Genomic DNA, 6,232 nt, shown 5'->3' with positions numbered 1-6,232 from the left:
GACAGATGGCAGGTAAGAGTATGAAAAGATGCTCTCACCAACTGAGTAAAAATAATAAAGTTGTATCAGTAAAAAGCCAGGAATTTAATAAAGTCGTGGTGCATTGACCATGGTCCACAATAGTTATGACCTTGGCAGCACGAAAACAGACAAATTAGAGATCTTCAACAAGAGAATAGAAAAGTGTGTACATACCTGGAAAACATTAGTCTCTCTTGAAACTTACAATGAATGAGTACTGAAAATAAATGTTTAGGTTACTAATAGCTACCAAAAATGATGTGGGTATAATCATGAGGCTAAGAGAGCAGCATCCCATGATTGGCATGGTAGAACATGAACAACTCCAAGGAATTCTTCCATGATGCATGTCAAAGCATCCTTGAAGCACCTCACCATGGATAGGAGAATGCACAAAATGAATAATAAGCACATTTTCACCAGATAATCAAAATGGCAGCAGAAATGAGGAAAGCCATTGAAGTTGTCAACTTGCATTAGTGACTAACAGTGATCTGAGCCTGAGGAAGAACTAAAGAGCTTCTGGATTTATGGGTTTCTTTTACACAGCTCCTGAAGGTCTACTAGATCAGTGCAGGAACAGAAAAAAATCACAACCTTCATGACCCTTTATTTCGTTTTTATATACTATGTATGGATACAGGTAACGACTTTTTTACAAGACAGTAACAGAAATGCATAGTTGATGGTCATAGACTTATCTAATAAAACATGATTGAAAGGAGGGAAGTTAAGCCATCATTAATAGGTGAGCAGAGGAAAAGATCTCACAGCATTGACTGAGTATACACAGCTGTGCTGGTGGCTCTCGAATACTTGAATACTCCCCAAAATTGTTTACAAAGAATTTATAGAAGTGTTCCATTTTAAAACTACAAATTTTATTTTAGATTTATTATGGAAAATTCCCATTCTAAATTTTACCTTTCTATTTGGTGTCAAGGTTAACAAAGGCTTTAGTGATTGCTTATCCACCTTCCCATTGATTTAAATTAGTTTAAAGAAAAGTCAGCTTAAAATATATATATGAATGCTTTATATGTATTATAGTCAAAAGAGGTGATTTAATTATAACTGATGTACTAGAATTGATATAATTGTCCATAACTTACTTAAAGTGGAGAAGTGCATAAAAAATTTCAGGAATTCTCGATTTACTTTGAAATCACTGTACCTGAGCTACATAATGCCTTTAAAGACCAGCCAGAGAGGAGAAAAAAATGTCATATTTACCACTGAATCAAAACCAGAATTCCTGTTTCTACCTTGCTGTATAAAATTTTACAACTTGGGTCATAGTATTGCTTTCTCTACCTGTGGCTCCCAGAAACCTTTGTTTTAAATAAAGACAAACCAATAGTCACAAGGAAATTACAGATTCATTTTTTTTCTGAATGTACTCTTGGGTTCCCTGTGGTCCACATAACCTGCCAAGTTTTTAAAATCTTTCAGAAGAAAGGAAGAGGTGGGGAGTCATTGGATTTAGAAGTATTAGTTTTTTTCTTTTCTTTTCCACAAAAGTATCAAGGTTATAGGACATACATCTTTTTTAATTGCCAAATTAAGAAGCACTCATTAACAAAAATTGAAACCTAAAGTTTTCTCACTTTGTGCTAATTATAGAAAAATGATAAACCTGAAGGAGTGAAAATAAGTTTAAATATTTTATATAAAGATGCATATATATGTATATAAAAGGGAGATACCTTTAAAATTCTATGAATAGAAAATTCTTTTTTCAGTATGCTATTTGTTGGAAAAATATTAAACATGGAAATACATTATTATGCATTATTTCATTTATTGCTAAAATTTAAAATCTGACTTTCACTTTAGGATTTTTCTGTCTTAGGTTTGTGAACAGGAACCGAATGTGGCCGCTTAAAAAGGGGATAGGCGAGCGCTGGCCTGTTAGCTCACTTGAGTAGAGTGTGGTGCTGATTACACCAAGGTCAAGGGTTCAATCTCTTCATCGGCCAGCTGCCAAAAAAAAAAAAAGTTTGCAAATTAGACAGCCAGGGATACCACTGGCTAAAAAGTAAAAAAAAAAGTCAGGGTGAAGTAGGCTAATGGTCCAAACACTAATAGATACTAGTCCCATCGTAGGACTTAATTAGTATTTGATAAATAAATGACAGAGTTATTATGATTTGGAAGGAAATGAACTAACTGCACAGCTGAGATTTCCTCCCAGGCATCTCTTCTCTCTCAAGCCCAGGTCTGGACACACCCTCTAAGGAACTGAATCACTCTGAGGGTCCCTGCTCTAGTCAGCCCTCGTGCAGGTTCTCCGCCTCCAGGAATGACAAGGAGGGTGTCTTCTGTATCCATCATCAGCACAACTTCTACTGAAGTTGCCTGAATCCAACATCCATGTGCTGACTCTGCAGCTTCCGCCTGAGCAGGAATTGAATCTCAACATAGGTCAAGTTAGTCCCCAGAGGCCATTTATCTTCTCAGCAAAGGGCAGGTCATTCTGCCCTCTGGAGCCCAAGCATCCAGAGCCTTTCCAATCTTCACAGTCTCTAACCTCCCATATAGACTAAAAGGTCATTGGTTCTGCAAGCAGAGACCTGATGGCCGAATAACCTCCTCCAGGACCATGTTCCTCACACTGACAGTCAGTGAATGGGCATGGTTTCCCACCACGACCTGAAGCTGCTTTGTGGGAATTTCAGACCAAAAGGAGCAGCCTTGCTTATCAGCCTCCCCTATGCCCTTGCTTGTTGGAATCCACCTGCAGGGAGCTGAACTCTAAGCACAGTAACCCCACAGTCCCCAGATCTGAGCTGAGACCTCCAAACCTAACAATGCAGTTTTGTTCACTGGGCAAATCTTTCTTTTACCTTCCTTCTAAATTAACTTCAGAATATACAGTGAGAGTTCAGAGTTCTGTCAGGACAGCTGGTCTTCCCCAGGAGTGTGTCAAGCCCAGCCGCCTTTCCTGCTGTCCACTGCACCATGGTTAATTCATGAGTCCTCTTAGCACAGAGGAGGCTCTCACTGCTACTCCCTTAGCTTGGTCAGCTCTCTGCTGCCCCCTTCTCTAGATCCTAGAGGCATTAAGTTGTCTGATTTGCCCACATGTAAAGAAGATATGAACTCTAATCCCCACTTAGTAGTGATGACTATTTGTCCGGCCCCAAGAAGTAAATGAAGACAATATTCTTTCTTCATAAGACCTGCCCTCCCCACATGCCGGCCTTGATTGCCCCTGCATTGGCATCCTGTGGCTGCCCTATCAAAGTGCTGCAAAGTGGGTGGCGTAAACAACAGAAATTTATTGTCTCACAGGGCTAGAGGCTGGACATCCAAAATCACAGTGTTGGCCAGGTTGGTTCCTTCTGAACACTATGAGGGAGAATCTGTTCCATGCCTCCTTGGTAGCCTCAAACATTCTTTGGATTGCATATGGCATTCTTCCTGTGTCTTCACATCTTGCCCCTGTGCATGTCTGTCTCTGTGTCTGTAGTGGACTGAATTATGTCCCCCCAAAACTCACTGGAGCTTTAATTGTGTCCCCCAAGTTCAATGTATTAGAATCATAGCCCCCGCTGTGACTGTTAAGAGGGTGGGAACTCCTATTATGGTAATTGAAAGGTGGAGCCTCGAAGAGGTGATTGGATTGTAGGACCGTGCAGTAGTGAATGGATTAAACGTGGTGGTCAGGGGCGTGGTTCTGAGGGCTTTAAAAGAAGAGTCTGTCTTTCACTCTCTCTCTGCTTCTACTATCTTGTAATGTGAGACCCCTGGGTCCCTGTTGCCACCACTAGATGGACTTAGAACTTCCCAGCCTCAGAAACTGTAGGCAATAAATTTCATTTTCTTTATAAATCACCCCATTCCATGTATTTTGTTATAAGCAACAAAAATGGACTAATACAATGTCCAAATTTCCCCTTTGTATAAGAACAACCATCATATCAGATTAGAGACCATCCCAATGACCTCATTTTGACTTGATTACCTCTGTAACAACTCTATTTCCAAATTCGTGGTGGTCAGGGGCGTGGTTCTGAGGGCTTTAAAAGAAGAGAAGAGTCTGTCTTTCACTCTCTCTCTGCTTCTACTATCTTGTAATGTGAGACCCCTGGGTCCCTGTTGCCACCACTAGATGGACTTAGAACTTCCCAGCCTCAGAAACTGTAGGCAATAAATTTCATTTTCTTTATAAATCACCCCATTCCATGTATTTTGTTATAAGCAACAAAAATGGACTAATACAATGTCCAAATTTCCCCTTTGTATAAGAACAACCATCATATCAGATTAGAGACCATCCCAATGACCTCATTTTGACTTGATTACCTCTGTAACAACTCTATTTCCAAATTAGGTAACATTTAGAGATACTAGGGGTTAAGACTTCAACATATATTTCTGGAGGCATACAGTTTAACCCATAATAGCCCCACCATGAAATTTAATAACTCACATATACTCTACATTTGTTTATATACTGTATTTATACCTGTGCTTAATATTAATATTATTCAATTACTATTAATATTAATCAATATATTATTAATATTAATATTAAATATTATTAATTGAATAACTCAGATATACTCTATATTTGTTTGTATACTGTATTTATATCTGTGCTTTGTACTCAGGAAGAATAAGTACAAAGCTTCCTCTTTTCTTTCACTGCAGGGTTAAGAATGACTAAAATAAGAATTTTAAGATAAAAATTTACTGAAAACGCTTAAAGCTAGTAAAATTTACTTGAATTTATAACTGTACTTGCTGAGTGTGGTGCACAGAGTATAAGGTGACCCCTTACGATCCCTGAGTTCTCATATTCACACCCTTATATGATCTCCACACTTGAGTGTGGGTGATATGGCAAAGGGGAGTTACTGTCACTCCCTTGATTATGTTAGCTTAGAGAAGATCCACACTTCTGCTGACCTGGTAGAAGTGAGAAGCCAGTGTGTGAATTGCCCATGGAGAGGTCCACATGGCAAGGAACTGAGGGACGCCCATAGGAGTTGAGGGCCTCACTTCTACAACCACAAAGACTTGAATTATGCCAAAAACCTGAGTGAACTTAGAAAGAATCCTTCCCCAGTCGAACCTCCAGATAAGAACCCAGCCCAGCTGTCACCCTGCTTGGAGCTTTGGTGAGACTCTGAAGCAGAGAACCCAGCTAAGCTGTGTCTGAAGCACGGACTCACCGAAACTACGACATCATTAGTATGTGTTGTTTTCAGTCACTAAGTTTGTGGTAATTTGTTAGTCAGCAATAAAAAATGAATAAAGTGAGTAAGACTGAGAAATCAGTCAAAAGAAAGCCCTGTATACTTTTATAAAAATATATCTTTTTGAAAGGTATACTGCTTGATGTTTTTAAAGTTTTATTATTTTATTTATTTATTTATTATTTGGCAGCTGGCCAGTATGTGGATCTGAACAAGTTTTATTTTTAATTGACAAATAATAATTGTATATATTTACGGGGTATGATGTGATATTTTGATACATGTATAGATTGTGGAATTATCTGAATCAGGCTAATTAGCATATTCACCACCTCACATACTTATCATTTCTTTTTGATGAGAAAATTTAACATCCACTCTTCTGGCTTTTAAAAATGTACATTACAGGGCCGGCCCAGTGGCACACTGCTACAGTGCGCCGCTTGGGAAGTGTGGCGGCGCTCCCGCCGAGGGTTCGGATCCCACATACAGACCGGCCGCTCACTGGCTGAGCGAGGTGCGGGAGCAACACCAAGGGTTGCGATCCCGATGCCGGTCCCGGTCCGGTACGGGCACGACACTGAGGGTTGCGATCCATTGCCGGTCACGAAAAAAGACAAAAAGGAAAAAAAATAAAATAAAATAAAAAAATAAAAATGTACATTACATTACTATTATCTATAGGCATCATACTGTACAATAGGTCACCAGGACTTATTCCTTCTGTCTAACTAAAACTTTGTATCCTTTGGCCAATATCCCTCATAATTAGCATTTCAACATTATACTGTGTAATTGTTTTCCATGGCCCTTTTCCAATTATTCCATTACCTTCCCTCCACCTTCTCCTTCCCCACCTCTGGTAACCTTTTACCTTCCCTCCCCCACCCCCTTTCCTATCTCTGGTAACCACAGTTCTGTTCTCTCCTTTTGAAAGTTCAACATAGGGCCGGCCCGGTGGCGCACTGGAGAGTGTGCCGCTTGGGAGCGCAGTGGCACTCCCACCG

This window comes from Galeopterus variegatus, unplaced genomic scaffold, assembly GCF_000696425.1.
Source record: "Galeopterus variegatus unplaced genomic scaffold, G_variegatus-3.0.2 Scaffold4528, whole genome shotgun sequence".
In the NCBI taxonomy this organism is placed as follows: Eukaryota; Metazoa; Chordata; class Mammalia; order Dermoptera; family Cynocephalidae; genus Galeopterus; species Galeopterus variegatus.
This window is presented reverse-complemented; position numbering follows the sequence as displayed.